Below are 21,725 nucleotides of genomic sequence, written 5' to 3' on the forward strand. Positions count from 1 at the left end.
TCTTTCTTTCTTTCTTTCTTTCTTTCTTTCTTTCTTTCTTCTTTCTTAAGATTTTATGTATTCATTTGAGAGAGAAGGAGAGAGAGAGAGTGCAAGCAGGGGTAGAGGCATAAGGAGAGGAGGTAGCAGGCTCCTTGCTGAGCAGGGAACCAGATGCAGGGCTCGATCCCAGGACCTGGAGATCATGACCTGAGTCGAAGGCAGATGCCCAACCATCTGAACCACCCAGGTGCCCCAGGTAGATTTGCTTTCAACAAATGATCTTAGTTTTCCTTGATTTGAGAAGTTTTTCATATACTATTCATTTCTGAAGAAAAACATACGTAGATATGGAATTCTGAGTTTGCAGCTCTTAAATTTTTGTTTTCTTTTTAGGCATTTGATAATGTGTCACTTTCTGGTGGCCTCCATGATTTCTGATGAGAAACATGAAATTTGGTAATTATAATAAATCTTGGCATGGATTTCTTTGTTTTTACCCTATGTTTGCTCAGCTTTTTATATCTGTAGGTTTATGTCTTTTGCCAAATTTGGAAAAATTTCTTTCATTATTTCTTTGCAGCCTTTCCTTCTGAGACTCTGATGTTATGAATGCTAGATCTTTTGTTATAGTTCCACAGGTCCTAAGGCTTTGTTCATTTTTTAAAAATATATTTTTATCTCTTTTCAGTTTGGGTGATTTCTATCTTCTGGGTTACCAAATCTTTCCTTTGTTTTCTCTATTCTGCTAATAAGCCTATCCATTGATTTTTAAACTTACTTTTTAAATAGACTACTTTAGAATAGATCTAGACTTAAGAAGAGTTATGCTGATAGTGTAGAGAGTTCCCATATACCCCTATCATTAACATTTTGCATCAGTATGGTCTACTTGTCACTATCAATGAGCCAATATTGATACATTAACTGAAGTCCATACTTTATACATTTTCTTAGTTTTTAACCTAATGTTCTTTTTATGTTCCAGAACCCCATTCCATGATACCACATTACCTTTAGTCACCGTGTCCCCTCAGGTTCCTTTGGTTGTGAGATTTTCTCAGACTTTCCTTGTTTTTGATGATCTTGGAGGTTTTGAGGAATACTCACCAGATATTTTGTATATTGTCCCTTAATTGGGTCTTGTCTGGTGTTTTTCTTATGATTAGACTGGGATTGTGGGTTTTGGGAAGGAACGTCACAGAGGTAAAATGCCATTCTCATCACATCCTATTAAAGTACATATTATCAATATACTGTCAACATGACTGTTGATGTTACTCTTGATCACTTGGCTGAGGTGACATTTGCCATCTCTACTGTAAAGTTCCTCTTTCCCCCCTAATTCATCCTGTGCTCTTTGGAATAAAGTCACTATTGCAGCCAGTACTTAAGGAAGGGGGATTTATGCTATGTCTCCTTGAACACAGAGTATTTACATAAATCATTGGAAATTCTTCTCCATGAGAGATTTGCCTCTTTCTTTCTTTCTTTCTTTCTTTCTTTCTTTCTTTCTTTCTTTCTTTTTCTTTCTTTCTTCTTTGTTTCTGTTTCTTTGTTTCTTTCTTTTCTTCTTTCTTTCTTTCTTCCTTCCTTCCTTCCTTCCTTCCTTCCTTCCTTCCTTCCTTCCTTCTCTCTCCTTCCTTCCTATTGTCTATCTATTATCTATCTATCATCTGTTATCATCATCTATCATCTATTTATCCTCATCCATCATATCAATCATCTATTCATTTACCTATATTAGTATGGGTTCATGAATGTTTATTTTATACACTGTGTTCTAATCCAATACTATGTTATTTATTTTTTGCTCAAATTATTCCAACTTTGGCCATTAGGGACCCTTTCAATTGGTTCCTTGTCCCTTTGACATACTCCCAACAGTGTGTGTATTATTATTGTTGTTGTCTTTTTAGCACTTCCTTACTTTCTGGCACTACACAATTCTCCTGCCTTATCCCATATATTTCCTATCACAGTCCTAGGATCAGCCATGTCACTGTAGAACCTGATTCCTTTTATCAGAGAAGGGTATTAAGGAACTAAGATCTGGGTGCTAGCTGTGTTCAATGCTACTAGTCCCTCTAAACTGACAGAGCAAAGAAATACATGTGTGTATATTAACCTGTATACACACAAATCTATAAACATTTCTCTGTATAATCATATTCATCTATATTAAACTAAGATGGGCTCATACTGATGTCTCAAACTTTAATCCATTACCACATGGGTTATTCTAGACTCCTACCCTTACTTTTCTGTAATCTCCCACTTCAGTGGTGCAAAACCTGCCCCTTTTCATATGCCATAGATTTATATATTGTTAAATTATAGTATACATAAATTGTGGCTTCAAAATTCTTAATCTATACCCCTAATGGGAAACAATTTTATCAACTAGAGTATGGTGCTTATATGCAGTTCCTTTTATCTTTAGCTTTACAGACTGCTAATATGCAAAATAATTTAGGTCATCACCCTTCCCACTCTTACCCCTTCTCAATAAGGTTATTTCATATATTGGTAATACAGTTGAATTCTTTTGTCATAGTTTGTTTTCCATCTTGAAATTCCTCTTATATACTAAAATTTTCTAGTATATAAAATAAATTCACATACATTAAGGTTTATTCTTTTTGCTGTAAAGTTGTATGGATTCACTATTACAGTATCATACAGAATAATTTCATTGCTTCAAAAAATCACCTGTGCTCCCCTTATCCTGAGAAATGCTAATGTCTTTCCCATCTGTATAGTTTTGCCTTTTCCAGAATATTATATAAGTGGAATCATAAAGTATGTAGTCTTCTTAGACTGGGTTTTTTCATGTAGCAATATGCATTTAAGATTCATTCATATCTTTGCATTGCTTCATGATTCATTCTTTTTTATAGAAAATAATAGTATTTTATTGTATGAGTCTATCATAGTTTATTTTTTCATTTACCTATTGAAGGACATCTTGGTTGCTTGATTATTCACAGTTTTGTGAATAAATTTGTTATAAATATTTACATGAAGAATTTCATATGGACATGTTTTAAAATCTACTGGATAAATGCCTAGAAGTGTCACTGTTGGATTATATGATAAGACTATGTCTAGCTTTATAAAAAACTGTCAAAATTTCTTCCAAAATTTGCATTCCTAGCAGCAATGAATGAGAGTTCCTGTTACTCCACATTCTCACCAGTAGTTGGTATACATTCATTGGGTTTTAAATTTTTATTTATTGTATCTTAGCTGTAAAATATCCATTTGGTTCTTCTTTATACCTTCTTTTTCTTTGCTGAGACTTACTATGTTTTCATCTGTTTTTCATCCCTTCTTGGTCTTCTCTGACTGCACCTCATCATGGGCGTTGGGATGCCTCATCACAGCTTAGTGAAGGTTCAGACTCACCAAGTCTATGCTCTGCACTCAGTCTTTGCTGTCAGAGGTAGAAATGGGAGCTGGAATAGAGTGGTTATCATCTAAAAGTTTTTGTCTTATTAGGCTGCCCAATTCCTGGTCCATAGGCTAAAGAGAGCAGGCTTTTCTTGGTGCTTTTTGTGTGTCTGTGCCCATTGGAATTTCCATGTTGCTAGCTTCTCTAGCACCAGTCTGGGATATATGAAGCAAAGAAAACCCGAGGAACTCAGCATCATGTTGTTTATTGGGTCCAGGTTTTCCTACTTGGTTTGCATTCTTCTCTACACCTTTCAGAGTCTCCTTTTGTTTGATTTATATATGACATCCAGGGTTTTTAGCTGTACTTAATGAGAAGAATAAGAATAAGTATGTCTACTCTTTTTGAAAGAGAAAGTTTTCAAAATGGATTTTTAAAAATTGAATTTGTGCCCAAAAGTCTTGTTGACTTCTACCATTAATTATAATTATTTATGTGTAGATTCTTTGTAATTTTTTATGTATACAACTCTATCATTTGTACATGTGGAAAATACTTTTTGTTCCTTTCTTTCTACTTTTACCTTTTCTTTTTCTAGCTTTGCTGTGGTGTTTAAGATTTCTAGTATAGTGTGGCAGAAAGCAGGCAGATCTTTCTGATATTCAGTTAAGCATCAATTAAGTGTCTCATATGGTGTAGGTTTTTTGAAGAGACTTTTTTTTGATTTTTGGATTAAGGAAGTTTCCAGCATGTTAAGAATTTTATTTTGTTTTAAAATCATGAATGGATATGGTTTCATACAAAGTTTTCCCTGCATTTATACAGATGGTCATATGTTATTTGTTTTTATTGGTCAATGTAGTAAATAACATTAATTATTTTTCTAATAATAGATCAAACCTACATTATGGTTATAAACCCATATCATCTTTTATCTAAAATAGTTTGTATAACATTTGAATTATTTATTTCTTCAATATGTGCTAGAGCTTGATGATAAAATTTTGTATGGCTGGTGTTTTTATTATGAGAAGATTGTAAACTACTATTTTAATTTCTTTAATGCTAACAGTACTATCAGGTTTTTATTTCCTGTTGAATCAGTTTTGATTATAAAAATTTCTAAGATTTCACCACATAAACCTGCAAAAAATCAAAATTGCAAATGTTTGTACCATTTTCAGTTGTGCTCAGAAACAAATGAACACTTAGCTTAGATGGCAGATATTTATATCATCTGTCCAGCTTACTTCTTTTATAAAGATATGGTTCTGTATCTTGTAACAACTATGGCCATACTTGAATTACCTCAGAAAATAATTAGATATTTGATCGTGTAGCTAGCATTCTTAGAATAAATATCTGGGGGCGCCTGGGTGGCTCAGATGGTTAAGCGTCTGCCTTCGGCTCAGGTCATGATCCCAGGGTCCTGGGATCGAGCCCCACATTGGGCTCCTGGCTCAGCGGGGAGCCTGCTTCGCCCTCTCCCTCTGCCTCTCTCCCTGCTCATGCTCTCTCTCTCTCTGTATCTCTGTGTCTCAAATGAATAAAAAAAATAAAAAAAAATAAGGAAACATTAAAAAAAAGAATAAATATCTGAATATTTTTCTCAGAATTATTTTTATTTCCCAGAAGTAAGAAAAAACAGCACTGTAGATTTTTTTTTGTTGAGATCTACCATAGCATCAAATAGATGGGGCATCTTCTTGGATTCTAAGGTATCTATAGAAATTTGAGGAATTATTTAATTAATTCTTATAACATTTACAAGATTTCTCCCAAGCAGGAAGGTCTCTATGGAGGCTTCATCATTCTTTAAGGACTTGCTTATAGGGAGAAACCAACCAACCAACTCATTTCTTTCTTCTTTCTGCTATGAATTTTCTGGTGGATGACAATTGTCATTTCCAACTAGAATTTATTCTACATCATCTCAACTGCAGATCCCTTATCTCCAACTTGTATAAGTACATTTGTTGATATTTTTACTATAAGAATTTCTCATTATTGTTCCATAAAGTGGCCCACTCTATTTTGGGAGAATCTTGACCTTTGAACCCCCAGGATTATTTTTCTTATCATCATCATCATCATCACTACTTCTTTTAAGAGAAAGTAGCACACAACTGATAATAATAATAAAAAAAGAAAGCATAGCTTTGAATTTTCCTGGGCAGAGATATCCAGAGATTGTAAGTGTATCTGATTGACTGGTAGTAATTGTATTGGTGGCGTAGGTGTTTTGTATTGGTCATCTCTGCTCTAGAGTTTAGAATTCAGTCACATATAATTATTAGTTGTCTTTAAAAAGATAGTTTTGTCACAGTTTTCCAGAGACTAATATATAGATTAGTTTAGATGGTGGACTTAGAAGATCTCTCTGTAACTCTCACTGTAGTTTCTCAGTGACATACTCTTCCTGTCAGTTTCCCTAAATGGCATCTTTGTCTTTTTTTTTTTTTTAAGAATCGGGGGACTGGCAAAATTTTGTCTATTTTGTGTATTTGTGTATTTTTTGAGAAAAATGGAAGACCATGTCAATTTACCTTGCCAATTCCACTGGAAGAAGAAGCCCAAAGGAAAAGGATAAAGTGAAAGGAATTCCATCAGAAACTCACCTGATAAGTATTCTTTGACATCGGCATGCACTGAGATTCATGTAAGATGAGAGCTGATTTCAGGGATCTCATTAAAATGAATTTACCATAGTGAATTATTTTTCTGTTCTTCTGTGAAATAATTTCTTTCTTATTGGAAGTAATTGATTATGAGCACTTTGCTCTGCAAGCTAACTGGGGTAAATCTAAATTGAGATGAAGTGATTATGTCCTGCTTATCTATCCCATTTCACTTCAATTGTCCAGCTCCTGAGAGAAAGTATACCTAATTCCTAAACCACTTGTGGAAACAAAATTATACGTGCAAAATAATCCAGGTGCTGAGAAATTAAAGAGTTATATTTGCATGATAGCTCTTCTCTACTGAGTGTAGAATGGTTTTCATTTTACTTCAGTGAAGTTAGGGGTTATCTCCCTTTTATATTCAACTTCTATAATCTAGAAATGAGTTCTAACTGCGCTTTTGTTCCAAGAAAATTCTACTACAGCAGAAAAATTTTAGTTCTCAATAATATAATTTTCTTTTTATTTCAGTGGTTCCTAACTTTTTTCAAATTCGGATTTTTTTGAGATTTTTATCAGTTATGGACCGCTTCCTCAGAAAAATGCACATATATACACAAAATTTTGCCTAGGGTTTGATAATTACTATAGACTCATGGTTGCTTGTTGCTGTGTAATTCCTATTCTCCTTCTTTCCCAATGGAAATGCGTTTTTATTGCAATTATGCACATTGGGTGTGTTAATGGGGAAGATAGCTTTTTAGGTCATATGTTCATAGGTCGCTGGCTCTTGAGAAGCCACATTTGGACCTGATGATGAGGGTATCACCCAGAGTTCCTAGACTTCAAGGTGGATGAAGTAACAGGGTGAGTCCTCAGGGTTGATCTCCCATGGGGAAGGATTGAGGGATTCTCTGTATTGGAAGGGTAGGTGTGGATATTGGATAGCCAGAGGTAGACTGTAGTAGACTGCTATTTGCTTACCCATATCAACTCATCCCTTTTATGTTACATTGTGTTTCTGTTTGTTAGATATTCCAGTTTTTCTTCCCTATAATGCCCCTCACAATGGGAAGTTATGCATCACCATATATTTAATAAGACAAGAGTGGCCATGTGATGTTTTTTAGCCATTGGAATGGGGACAGAATTAATGTGTGCCATTTCTAGACAGAGTCTTTTGTACCTGGCACTGGGATTGCTTCCTTTATTCTTTCTATAAGATTGGACATACATCAGCTGGTGGTGCTCCATTGGCCTCCATTCTGGAGGGAGGATGACATGGAGCAGAGTAGCAGCTGGACCTGTGACCGTCCTTGAAAGTCACTGGGATTGTGGGTCATTTGTTGCTGCAGCAAAACTTTGTTATGACTAATACATTCTTCCTCTTTGATACCAAAGTCACTATATTTCCAATTTTCTCACTATGCCCTGTGCTCTGGGATGCTGATCTCTATTGACTACATCCACCATGCTTCCTTTTTTTCTGCCTCTGGTTCAGTTCAACTGATGGGAGGCACCAGTAGGGTATTGGAGAGGGGAGGAAAGAAAGCTCAGAGTATTTATCCCCTGGCTTCTTCCTTGCCAGGCTATAGGTTGGAGATGTCTGTGTTCCTCTACCTAAGACTTCAGTGATCTGGTAAACACTCCTTCCTCTTGCCCTCCAGACCCAGATGTAATGGCCTTCTGCTGTTGTTATGTATCTGGTCAAATCTTATTATTTACCTTTATTAAGCTCTTGTTCGTTTTCCCCAAACCTTGACTGGTACAATGGGCATTGTTGCAGGGTGGATGAAATAAGTGAGAAAGAGTAGATTAAGCCACCATCACTCCCAGGAAGGACATTCAAAACATAACCCCTTTGAGGGTGCCTAGGTGGCTCAGTTGGTTAAGCATCTGCCCTCAGCTCAGGTCATGATCCTATGGCCCTGGGATCGAGTCTGACATTGGGCTTCCTGGTCAGTGGGGACTCTGCTTCTCCCCTCTCCCTCTGCTGCTCTCTCTCTTTCTTTCTCTCTCTCTGTCAAATAAATAAATTAAAATCTTAAAAAAAAGAGAACACAACCCCTTTCAATGGGAAGGCAGGGGGATCAATAGCATTGTCTTTATGTGTTAAGGACAACACAGTATATTATACCTGCTGAGGATATTTGATATACCAATGAAATATTTGCAAACAAATATTTGGCTTGAATTTGCAATCATTCTCATGGTCTACTGAGTCCTGAAAAAGGGTAATTATCTCAAATTCTCAGGAAAGGAAACTGCCAATTTGGGAACTTAATGACACACAACAAGGCCACCTAGAATACCAGCAAACAGGCAGTGTTTATAGCTGTGGTGAGCAAAATTTCTGAAATGCCCCATCCCGCACCCCCAAATTGTCCCACCCCTGTGAATGTGATGAGCTTTCACTCCCTTGATTGCCTTATGTTACAGGGCACAGTTGACCTTAAGTTAAGGAGATTAACTGGATAATCTGGGTGGGTCCAGTATACTTGGAGTAACCCTTACAAACAGAGGGCTTTCTTTGGCTGGTGGTACAAGTCAGAGAGATTTGAAGCATAATGGGGATTTGATACACTGTTGCTGTCACTGCCTGGAGAATGTTTGTCATCTCATTGTGTATAATAAACTGACTGGTAACTAACAAATCTACACAAACAAATTTAAGGCAAAGGCGGGAAGTTGGAAACTATCCTTTTGGTTTAAAGCAGCCTGAAGGAAATGATGACTGCTGTCCTTTTGGACTATGGAATCTCTACCATGGAATGTGTTACTAGAATGTATTTGTACTGCTTGTGGTCCTTAGTCTCCCACTTGGAGCTGTGCTGGTGTGCCACGCTATGTGGCAGCAACCCTGTGCTGTCACCCTCTGTCCAGTCTGCCTTTCTCTCAGGCCTTGCACTTTTCATCTAGCATGATGGTATCAGTGTGTGTCTGAGCCCAGTCCACAGATCACAGGCTGCAGAGTCCTGGGCTAGGCTCTACAGCCTGCTCTGAGCTCCTGAGTTAACAGACCTGGGACAAGCCTGGATCAGCATTTTCACAAATTACCCCATGTGAAGCTTTGTACTGTGAATTTTGAAAGCAATAGGCCTAGAAAGAGGATCTTGAAAAAATATTCTTCAGGGCGCATTTGTGTTACTACAGTCTATGGCACCCTGCCTTTGTTAAAAAGTTGAATTGAGTGAATCATACTCTTAGAGATTGTAGCTTATCTTGAATCTTTGATTTGGACAGGGGCTTGTCTCCCCATGAATTCTGGTGTCAATTGAGCTCTGAGCTACTTTACTCAGCTGATTAGAGAAAGTTCCTGTGTTAATGTAAAGATGCAAACCACCTTGGCATAAAGACAAACTCTGCTCCACATGGGAAGAGCCTAACTCCTTATTTCAGTCAGTGTCTCATGCTTGGTCACAACAGAGAGTGAGGGATCACCATCAATACTAGCAAGATCATCCAGATGTGCCTGTTCTACAGACAGTGGGTGGGCAGGTTAGAATCTGGAACTTAATGTTTCTAACCATTTTGGTTCAATAGAAGTTTAAACTGTTTATGCATGTGGCCTATTTTGGCAATTTGTGCTATGTCAAAGGTTTGAAATGCAACTGCTCATTTTGAATCATTTATTCCAATTCTTGTGTGTTGTCTAGTTGATAGCAGGTCTCTTAAAGATGGTATAATTAAAAAAACTACATGTACACACAAAAAGAATGGCATGGATCATGCATTTGAGGAATTAAAAAATTACAATAAAAATAAACAGAAGTATATCCATATCAACTATATCAATGAGATTTGAAACAAAGTTATTTGCATACTTGTTGAAAGAACATTTGATCTATTCCCTGTGAGAAGGAAACTTGGCCAGGTGGCAGTCATGCATTAAGGACAATTACAAAACAGAAATGAACCACAGCACTTTGGTTTGATCTACCCAAATCAGTTCACGGTAATAAAATATATTCTTTACTTTTGAAAAAATGATGAAAGCCATGCCATCTCTAGAATACTATGATTTGACTAATCTCTCCCAACTCTCTTGACTATTATTGAGAAGAAAGGCTTTTTGTCTTGAAATACACTTTTTCTTACATTAAGCCCTGATAACACACAAACATCAGTGAAAGAACAAAAGGACTTTACAAAGAAGCTGCCTCGGAGGAAAATTTATGGACATGCAGTAATTTCATGGGGCCTTTCCTTTCGGCTGTCATTGTGCCATAGGTCCCTGAGCCCCTCCACTGTGGAGGACAGCAGCCTCTGAGGCATCCTGGTCTGGTTAATGTGGCAATTAAGCCACCTCCCCCAGCCAGGCTTTTTTAGTAGAGGAGAAAGGGGTTTGAGGTTGCAGGGAAGTTGATAGAGCCTGGAAACCATTCGTGAACTTCTAGTAAGACTTGGAAATATACTTATATTTTGAAAAATTTTGTATTCACCAAAATTTTTTCAAAATGATGTGGCTGAGCACCTGTAATTGAACATAGGGAAATCAGTTCCTGGGGATATATGGGATTGAAGAAGAGCGTATGCAATGAGTAATAGGGAAAGAATGGACCATCCAATAAGGGCCTTTGAGACAACTGCCTACCTGATGGGGAAAAAATTAGAGTCCTGACTTTCACCAAATACAAAAGTAAATTCTAGATGAAGTATATTTCTAAAATGGAAAGCCTAAATTTAAAAGATGCTAAAAGAAAACCTATAGAGGGATCTTTTCATAACCTTGGGGTCAACTAAGAGTTTACTAAGTTACACAAATTCTGAACACCATCAAGGAATTGATTGACAGATCTGATCAACAAAAACAAAACACAAAACACTTCTGATTAGTAAAAGACATGATAAACAAAGTTAAAACAAGAGCCAAAGATCAGAAGAAAATATTTGCTGCACATACAACAGAACGAGTTATAGTGATAATAAAGAGTTCACACAAATCAATAAGAAAAAGGCAAATGACAGAAGGAGAGGTTAACTTCCGGAAAAACAACAATGACCCATAAGTACTGCAAAGATGTTCAACCTCCCTAATAATCAGGGGAACATTAAAACAACAGCAAGATGCCATATTTTACTGTTTAGATTGGCAAAAGTTAAGAAGATAGAGATCATATCTGGAGTTGGTGAGGGACAGAAGGAAACATGCATTCATATCCTGTGGTGCATATTATTGCAGCCATTTTGATGGTATTTTTGCAATAGCCATCACAAGCTGGCAAGATCTAGAAAAATTAAAAATGCACATTTTGACCAGGAATTCCATTTTTGGAATATGGACACAAGATAAATAAAAATTAAATATACCCTGCATTGTTACACAGTGAAAATTTGAATCAACCTGAATGTTCATTATCAGGGGACTAGTAAACAATTTTTGGCACATATATTATCTTATGAAATATGGTAAGGCATTGCAAACATAAGTTAGATATGTAGATACAGACAGAAAATTCTCCAATATATATTCAGTGAAATTCTTAAAAACAGTACGAAAAAATCTGTAATACAAAGGATCTCACAGATAGTAGGCACTCAAAAACTATTTGTTGAATGAAACATATGTAAGTGTATAGGAAAAGTTCTGGAAGGACGTGGCAAAGTGTGCACAGCAGTCACCTATGGGGAAGGCAGAAGGATATGGGATTTGGGAAAGGAACAAAGGGGCACTTACACATCATACCGCATACATCTTTCTACTGTTTGCATGTTTATTTCATGACAGTTTTAAAGAAGTTGTGCCTTCTCCAAAGGGAGTGATTTCACTGCCGTCTATATAGTGAAGGTGATTGCTTAGGTGTGGCAATATTAAGTTGTCTTTTTGATGGCTTTGTTGTTGTTATTATTATAATACTTAAGTAGTACTTATTGGCACAGCGAAATGAATTAATTACACAGGTATAATATTCAGTAAGTTTTCATTTATTAAGTTAATTAAAACACAAGCAAAAGTAACTTGTGAAACAAATCCCAACAACATTTGTCAGTGGTGGGGTGACAGAGGGGCTGTTGACTGGAAAGGGCCTGGGGTTGTCTTCTGGGATGCTGGACATATTTCACCATTTGACGATTGGTGCCATAGGGTACAAATAAGTATAATTTAAAGTAAAAAATGTACAGTTAAGATTTGTGCCTAATGTAATGGTGTGAATGATTTCTCAGCAAATATATTCCTGTTACTCCTGGTGGGAAGTGAGCCTGAAAGATGTAAGGACTGGGGTTAAAATGCTGTTCCTCATATCTCAATATCATAAAAGCCATATACGAAAAACCCACACCAAATATCTTCAATGGGGAAAAACTGAGAGCTTTTCCCCTAAGGTCAGGAACATGATAGGGATGTCTGCTCCCACTGCTTTTGTCCAACATTGTGCTGGAAGTCCTAGCCTCAGCAATCAGACAACAAAAAGAAATAAAAGGCATCCAAATTAGCAAAGAAGAGGTCAAACTCTTACTCTTCACAGCTGACATGATACTCTATGTGGAAAACCCAAAGACTCCACCCCCAAATTGCTAGAACTGATACAGGAATTCAACAAAGTTGCAGGATATAAAATCAATGCACAGAAGTCAGTTGCATTTCTATACACTAACAATGAAGCAGAAGAAAGAGAAATCAAGGAATTGACTCCATTTACAATTGCACCAAAACCCATAAAATACCTAGGAATAAACCTAACCAAATAGGTAAAGGACCTGTACTCTGAAAACTATAGAACCCTTATGAAAGAAATTGAGAATGACACAAAGAAGTGAAAAAACATTTCATGCTCACGTATTGGAAGAACAAGTATTGTTAAAATGTCTATGCTACCCAAAGCAACCTACATATTCAATGCAATTACTATCAAAATACCATCAACATTTTTCATACAGCTGGAACAAACAATCCTAAAATTTGTATGGAATCAGAAAAGACCCTGAATAGCCAAAAGAATGTTGAAAAAGCAAAGCAAAGCTGGAGACATCACAATTCCAGACTTCAAGCTCTATTACAAAGCTGTCATCATCAAGACAGTATAGTACTGGCACAGAAACAGACACATAGATCAATTGAACAGAATAGAGATTCCAGAAATGGACCCTCAACTCTTTGATCAACTACTTTTCAACAAAGCAGGAAAGAATAACTGATGGAAAAAAGACAGTCTCCTCAACAAATATGTTTAGAAAATTGGACAGCCACATGCAGAAGAATGAAACTGGACCATTTTCTTACACCATACACAAAATAAACTCAAAATCGATGAAAGATCTAAATGTGAGACCGGAATCCATCAAAATCCTAGAGGAGAACACAGGCAGCAGCCTCTTTGACCTTGGCCACAGCAACTTCTTGCTAGACATGTCTCCCAAGTCAAGAGAAACAAAAGCAAAAATGAATGATTTTGATCTCATCATGATAAAAAGCTTTTGCAAAGGAAACCGTCAACAAAACTAAAAGGCAATATATAGAGTGGAAGAAGATATTTTCAAATGCCATATCAGATAAATGGCTAGTATCCAAAATCTGTAAAGAACTTATCAACATCAGTACTCAAAAAAACCCACAAAAATCCAGTCAAGAAATGGGCAGAAGACATGAACAGACATTTCTCCAAAGAACACCTACACATGGCCAACAGACACATGAAAAGATACTCAACATCACTTGGCACCAGGGAAATACAAATCAAAAGCACAATGAGATACCACCTCACACTGATCAGATTGGCTAAAACGAACAACTCAGGAAACAACAGATGTTGGTGAGGATGTGGAGAAAGGGGAACCCTCTTACACTATTGATGGGAATGCAAGCTTGTGCAACCACTCTGCAAAACAGTATGGAGGTTCCTCAAAAAGTTAGAATAGAACTATACTATGACCCATTAATTGCACTACGAGGTATTTATTCAAATGATACAAACATAGTGATTCAAAGGGGCACATACACCCCACTGCATAAAACAGCAATGTCCACAATGGCCAACAGATGGAAAGAGCCCACATCCATCAACAGAAGAATGAATAAAGAAGATATAGTGTATATATATATATATATATATATATATATATATATATATATATATGGAATGGAATATTATTCAGTCATAAAAAAGAATGAAATCTTGCCATTTGCAATGACATGGATAGACCTAGAGGGTATTATGCTAAGTGAAATAAGTCAGAGAAAGACAAATACCATATGATTTCACTCATATGTGGAATTTAAGAAACAAAAAAGAGGACCATATGGGAAGGGAAGGAAAACTAAAATAAGATGAAAATAGAGAGGGAGGCAAACCATAAGAGATGCTGAACTCTAGGAATCAAACTGAGGGTCGCTGGAGGAGGTGTGTGGTGGGATGGGATAATTGGGTGATGGGCTTTAAGGAGGGGAGTTAAAGTAATGATCACTGGGTGTTATATGCAACTGATGAATCACTAAATTCTATCTCAGAAACTAAGAAAAAAAAAGAATGCTGGTTCCTACTGAATTACAGAAAGGAAATTGCTTCCCTTCCTCATCTTCTCAACCCCTTGTGATCTGGATTTTGTTCTCACTATCCCCTGAAACTGTTTTGCTAAGATTGCCAACAACTTCCTGGCTCCTTAATCAAATGGGAACTTGTTAGTTCTCTGTCACTTGACTTTAAAGCAGTATCATTGTCTGCCACTCTCTTTTTTGAAACATTCTTAACTTCCATGAAACTACATACTGGCTTTCTACTTCTCTGCTATGTTTTCTGTCTCTTTGCTGTTACTCTCTTCCTATTCCTTAGATGTTAGTTTTCTTTAGGATTTGTCTTCCACTTCTTTTCCTACTTTCTGTGTTCTTCATAGTCTTCCCACATGATCCCATTCACTCTTGTGTTTTAAATCCAATCTACATGCCATATTTCCAGCCCAAACTATGCTTTTGAGCTCCAAACCTATACCTCCAGCTGCAACTGGCCATCTCAATGTGGTGTCATAAACATCTCAAATTCAACATATTCAGAATCAGACTCATTTTTTCCAAACCCAGATCAGTCCTCCCTCCTCTAGTCCCCATCTTCATGATTGGCAACACCTTCTGTCCACTCAGAAAACAGGAAGCTCTCACTTTGTATTTTATACTCAGTAGGAGATGAAGCCCTGCAAAGTCTTTGTTACTAATGTCTCATGAACCAAACCTATTCTGTGTTGTCTAATCTTAAAGTCATTGCCTTGGTTTGGACCACATTTCTAGGGCTTGGCTAGTGAAATAGTTTTCTAAACAATCTCTCTGCCTCCAGGCTTGTTTCTCTTTCTCTTAGTTTCAGAGGTAGAGTTTAATGATTCATCAGTTGCATATAACACCCAGTGCTCATTACATCAAGTGCCCTCCTTAATGCCCATCACCTCTTGTTTATCTTGAATACATTGTAAGTGTTGTATTGTGCTCCTTTTTTCCCCACACCAGTCAGAAGTGTTTTATTTAAAAAAATGTGAAACAAACACAAAAAACCTTTTAATTGGAAAGTCTGATTAAATTAAACATTAACTCAAGTTCTCAAAAACCCACTGGGGAAAGCCAACAGGTACATCAAAGAAAAGCAGGCAACTGCTGACAAGTCTTTGGTGGAAAAGTAAGTTACATTGTTATACAAGCTTCCCTAATGATTATCAAACTCAAATTTTGTTTTTCAAAAAAAGGTTTCAATATATACCAAGGAAACCATGCAGACATCCCTAACAGTGCAAGGATGTAACAATGAAGTTTAAGGGTAAAGGAAAAGCCAAATATGACAATACACGACAAATAATCTATAAAATAAAACAAGCCTTTCAATGCTAGGAAAAAATGGGGAAACCTCACAAATGTAACACACATGGAACAAGGACTAACAGCAAGTGGAAATATCCTAAATATTTTCCCAATAACTAAGACATAAAACAACAGCCCAGGACACCATTAACAGTTAGTTTTCACATACAATATGTATGTAAATTAGAGTAATTTTTTTCTACTCAATTACCATTTCTCTAGCAACATTTTTCCTTTGGTTTGACCAGATGAATGCAAAAGGTTTAGAAACTGAAGTGAGTACCAACTCTTACTGGAATAGCACTTGGGAAATGCAACCCTAGAAAATGCAAATTTTAACTGAAGTGACTTGACATGTTCCCAAAGGCAAGGGAAACAAAAGTGAAAAAGCTCTGCACAACAAAGGAAACAGTCAACAAAACTAAGAGGCAACACACGGAATGGGAGAAGATATTTGCAAATGACACTACAGATAAAGGGCTGGTATCCAAGATCCATAAAGAACTCTAACTCAACACCCCCCCCCCAAAAAAATAATCCAGTCAAGAAATGGGCAGAAAACACAAACGGACACTTCTCAAAATAAGACATACAGATGGCTAACAGACACGTGAAAAAATGCTCAACATCACTAGCCATCAGGGAAATACAAATCAAAACCACATTGAAATACCACCTTACACCAGTTAGAATGGCAAAAATTGACAAGACAGGAAACAACAAATGTTGGAGAGGTTGTGGAGAAAGGGGAACCCTCTTACACTGTTGGTGGGAATGCAAGTTGGTACAGCCAGCTTGGAAAACAGTGTGGAGGTTCCCAAAAAGTTAAAAATAGAGCTACCTTATGACCCAGCAATGACACTGCTATGTATTTACCCTAAAGATACAGATGTAGTGAAAAGAAGGGGCACATGCACCCTAATATTCATAGCAGCAATGTCCACAATAGCCAAACTGTGGAAGGAGCCGAGATGCCCTTCAACAGATGAATGGATAAAGAAGATGTGGTCCATATATACAATGCAATATTACTCAGCTGTCAGAAAGGATGAATACCCACCATTTGCATCAACATGGATGGAACTGGAGGAGATTATGCTAAGTGAAATGAGTCAAACAGAGAAAGACAATTATCATATGGTTTCACTTATTTGTGGAACATAAGGAATAGCATGGAGGACATTAGGAGAAGGAAGGGAAAAATGAAGGTGGAAGAATTAGAGGGGGAGATGAACCATGAGAGACTATGGACCTGGGAAACAAACTGAGGGTTTTAGAGGGGGGTAGGGGATGGGTGAGCCGAGTGATGGGTATTAAGGAGGGCATGTATTGCATGGAGCACTGGGTGTTATACACAAATAATGAATCATGGAACACTACATCAAAAACTAATGGGGGCGCCTGGGTGGCTCAGATGGTTAAGCGTCTGCCTTCGGCTCAGGTCATGATCTCAGGGTCCTGGGATCGAGTCCCGCATCGGGCTCCCTGCTCCTTGGGAGCCTGCTTCTCCCTCTGCCTTTCTCTCTCGCTCTGTCTCTCATGAATTAAAAAAAAAAAAAAAAAAAAAAAAAAAAAAAAAAAAAAAAAAAAAAAACTAATGGTGTACTGTATGGTGACTAACATAACATAATAAAATTATTTAAAAAAATGAAGTGACTTGACAAAGTTAAGCATTTTTTCTCAATGGGACAATGTCCTCCATGTTAATCACTAGGTTAATGGCTTCTCTTGGCTGGATCACATGACCCAGCATGATATTGGCATGGTCTCTGGTGAGGTTCTGCAGAGTTATGTGCACAAACACCCACCCATTTAAGCTTTAAATACAACAAAACATCATTTTAAACCATTTCAGTAAAATAAATAAAAAAATATTGCATTTCTTTTGGCCTGCTTTGCCTCTTGAACTGGCTTGGAGTGTTGTTCATGACAGAAGACACAGCAGTTAATTAGTTGCTACTCCACACTCCTTAGGCTTCAATACTTTCTGCTCTTCAAGCCTCAGCACCTTTTTTGCAGCAATAGTGGTATTCTTCATTAACATCACCACTGTCATGGGACCAACACCCCCACGGACTGGAGTGATGTAACCAGCTTTCTCTCTGATTCTTTCAAAATCCACATCTCCAACCAACTTGGCTTTAGCCATGATGGGACCTTGAACTCTTTATTTTCGCACTGATGAGTGCAGCTCCCTCCTTGATCACATCTGCTGTGATCAGATTGGGAATGCCTGTAGCAGAGACCACAATGTCTGCAATAACTATGTTTCTTCAGTTGCTCTTTGGGAGTGTACTGTAACAGTGGCATCACCTCCAGGGTGTTCATGTGCCCCATCTGTGTGTAGTAGCACTGCAATGGGCATTCCAACATCTTTCGACCTCACAACCACAACCACATTTTTCCCTGGGGTTGGAATGCCAGTTCACTTAATTGTTTCCCAGACATCCCGTGAGACTGCTGGTAACACAGTCACTCTACATTAATTACATAAAGCATCAACATCTTTGTTTGGAGAAACACAGTTGCAGATCTTTCTCTCATTTATGTGCTCTGGAAGAGGCAGCTGAACAAGAAGGCCATCTACATTATTTATCATCATCATTATTTTTTTTATTATGTTCAGTTAGCCAACATATAATACATCATTAGTTTTTGATGTCATGTCCAATGATTCATTGGCTGTGTTTAACACCCAGTGCTCATCATAACATGTGCCCTCCTTAATACCCATCACCTGGCTACCCCCTCCCCCTACCCCCTCCCTTCTGAAACCCTCAGTTTATTTCCCAGAGTCCATAGTCTCTCATGGTTTGTCTCCCTCTCTGATTTCTTCCCCTTCAATTTTCCCTCCCTCCAGCTATGGTCCTCTGTGTTATTCTTTATGTTCCACAAATAAGTGAAACCATATGATGATTGTCTTTCTCTTCTTGACTTATTTCACTTAGCATAATCTCCTCCTGTTTCATCCATGTTGACGCAAATCGTGGGTATTCATCCTTTCTGACAGCTGAGTAATATTCCGTTGTATATATGAACCACATCTTCTTTATCCATTCATCTGTTGAAGGGCATCTCGGCTCCTTCCACAGTTTGGCTATTGTGGACATTGTTGCTATGAACATTGGGGTGCATGTGCCCCTTCTTTTCACTACATCTGTATCTTTGTGGTAAACACCCAGCAGTGTAGTTGCTGGGTCATAGGGTAGCTCTATTTTTAACTTTTTGGGAACCTCCACACTGTTTTCCAAGCTGGCTGTACCAACTTGCATTTCCATCAACAGTATAAGAGGATTCCCCTTTCTCCACATCCTCACCAACATTTGTTGTTTCCTGTCTTGTCAATTTTTGCCATTCTACTGGTGTAAGGTGGTATCTCAATGTGGTTTTGATTTGTATTTCCCTGATGGCTAGTGATGTTGAGCATTTTTTCACATGTCTGTCAGCCATCTGTATGTCTTCTTTTGAGAAGTGTCTGTTCATGTCTGCTGCCCATTTCTTGACTAGATTATTTTTTTTGGGGGGGATGTTGATTTAGAGAAGTTCTTTATGGATCTTGGATACCAGCCCTTTATCTGTAGTGTCATTTGCACACATCTTCTCCCATTTTGTGGATTGCCTCTTAGTTTTGTTGACTGTTTCCTTTGCAGAAGCTTTTTATCTTGATGAAGTCTGAGTAGTTCATATTTGCCTTTGTTTCCCTTGCCTTTGGAGATGTGTCTAGAAAGAAGCTGCTGTGGCCAAGGTCAGAGAAGTTTCTGCCTGTGTTGTCCTCTAGGATTTTGATGGATTCCTGTCTCACATGGAGGTCTTTCATCCATTTTGAGTTGTGTATTTCTTTCTTCTGTATGTAGCTGTCCAATTTTCCCAGCACCATTTATTGAAGAGACTGTCTTTTTTCCACTGGATATTTTTTCCTGATTTGTCAAAGATTAGTTGACCATAGAATTGAAGGTCCATTTCTGGGTTCTCTATTCTGTTCCATTGATCTATGTGTCTGTTTTTGTGCCAATACCAAGCTCTCTTGGTGATCACAAATTTGTAATATCATCATTACTTAGTTTATTGATTAAATTCAACAGTTCTTCCTTTGAAATTGAAGCTGGTTCCACAGTTGTCTCACTGTTGATTCCCACCTCTGCAACTGGCCAGATTTTGTTGAGGATATAGGAATGACTTGCAGGATTCTCAGCAACCAGAACCACACCCAGGTGTGACCACTTATTGCCCCATGCCACCCATTCTTACACCTCCTACTGCACTTCCTGTTTGATCTGCTGGCCAAGTTTCCTTCCAGAAATGAAAACAGCTTCGTTTTGAACTAGTGAGATGTGGAAGGGGTGATGACAGAGGTGGCAGCTCTTCGTGGGTGGAGCAGCCAGGTGGCCAACATGGACACAAGGGAAGCTGCAGCTATCACCTGTGCTGATGTCCGTGCCAGGAGCCTATTATGCTCCTTCTTAAAATAAATAGCTTTTCCTTAATTTTAGGATAAAACACAAAGCTCTTAGCTACCTCACATCTATCTTTAATTCCATCCTGTTCTCTCTTTTATACCTTTGTCACCCCCCTCAACATTGCACACAGAAATACCTGTGGTTCTTTAATCTGCCATGTTCTCATGCCACATTTTATTTATTCCAAACACATTTACAAAATTACAGTTACTAAACCGGGCTCTAATCTGCATGGTGCACAATGAACAAGACCATGTTCCTACCCTCATGGAGCTTACATTCTGGCAGAGGAGCAGAAAATAAACATGTAGACAAATAGATAATATAATGTAATGACAAATGCTGTGAAGAAAGAAAACAGGGCAATGAAACAGAAAGAGTCTGGGGTATGGAAGAGGGTGCTACTTTAATGAGGAGGTCAGGGAGGTCCCATTGACTAGGTGATACTTGAATAAATCCCAGTGTAGGTGAGTATGCAGGGACAGAGCACTCCAAGTAAGAACAAGCAGCATAAACCATAAGGAAACTTATGATTTACTATTTTAGGAATCTAGAAATAGGTGGGCTCTGAAGCCATGGGATTGAGAGTCAACATCATCAGGGATCCAGAACCTTTCTATCTTTCTTCCCGTGTTGCTGTCCTTGGTGATTGCTTCATTCTGAGACAGAAGCAAGATGAATGTTACAGCAACCTGGGGTCAAATCCAGGTATGACAATATGCAGAGGTAAAAGGGAGGACTTATCTTCTTGGGACACCTCTCCTGAGGAAAACATTTCTCAAAGCCCCAGCAGACTTTCCCACAAATCTCACTTGCTATATGCCATGGTCTAAATGTGTTTCCCCAAATGCATGTTAAAATTCTAATACCCAGTGTGATAGTATTAGGAGGTGGGGGCCTTTGAGATGTGATTAGGTCATGAGGGTGAAGCCTTCATGAATGAGATTAGTGTCCTTACAGAAGATCCCAGAGAGCTCCCTCACCTTCTGCACCATGTGAGTATACAGCAAGAAATATGTGACCTGGAAGAAGGCATCTAGATCTTGGACTTGCAGCCTCCAGAACTGTGAGAAATAGCGTTCTGCTGCTTATAAGGCACCCAGTCTGTGGTATTTTGTTATAGCAGCCTCAACAGACTAAAGCTCTATACCAGGCTGTGTGCTCCTTCCTGAGCAGGCAGGAAGGGAATTGGCACAAACCAGTACCTGTGTGGGCTAGATGTTTGGTTGACAACCCATTATTATGGTAGGAAATGGGGTGGTAGACAAGGTGTGACTTGCATGGGAGTGTAAATATTTTGGTGACTGCAATGGAAACATTTGGAGTTTTGAACAGATGAAGGATGGCTAGAGGTGAGATTGAGTGTGAGGATTCTTTAGGTGTTAGGAGGATGGTGCAGTTATCTGAAGAGGAAAGGAAGATTCAGGTTAGGATGTAGGCATCAGATGTGGTGGGGGGAGTTCTACTTAGGTTATTTTTGGGGTGTAGTATATAGGACT

At 38.0% G+C, this 21,725-nt stretch overlaps 1 pseudogene; it reads right to left on the reverse strand.

Annotated features, from left to right (window-relative positions):
* Positions 1–17,714: 17,714 nt before the first annotated feature.
* Positions 17,715–21,221, reverse strand: LOC110578753 (annotated as a pseudogene).
* Positions 21,222–21,725: the final 504 nt, after the last annotated feature.

This window comes from Neomonachus schauinslandi, chromosome 4, assembly GCF_002201575.2.
Source record: "Neomonachus schauinslandi chromosome 4, ASM220157v2, whole genome shotgun sequence".
NCBI lineage: Eukaryota > Metazoa > Chordata > Mammalia > Carnivora > Phocidae > Neomonachus > Neomonachus schauinslandi.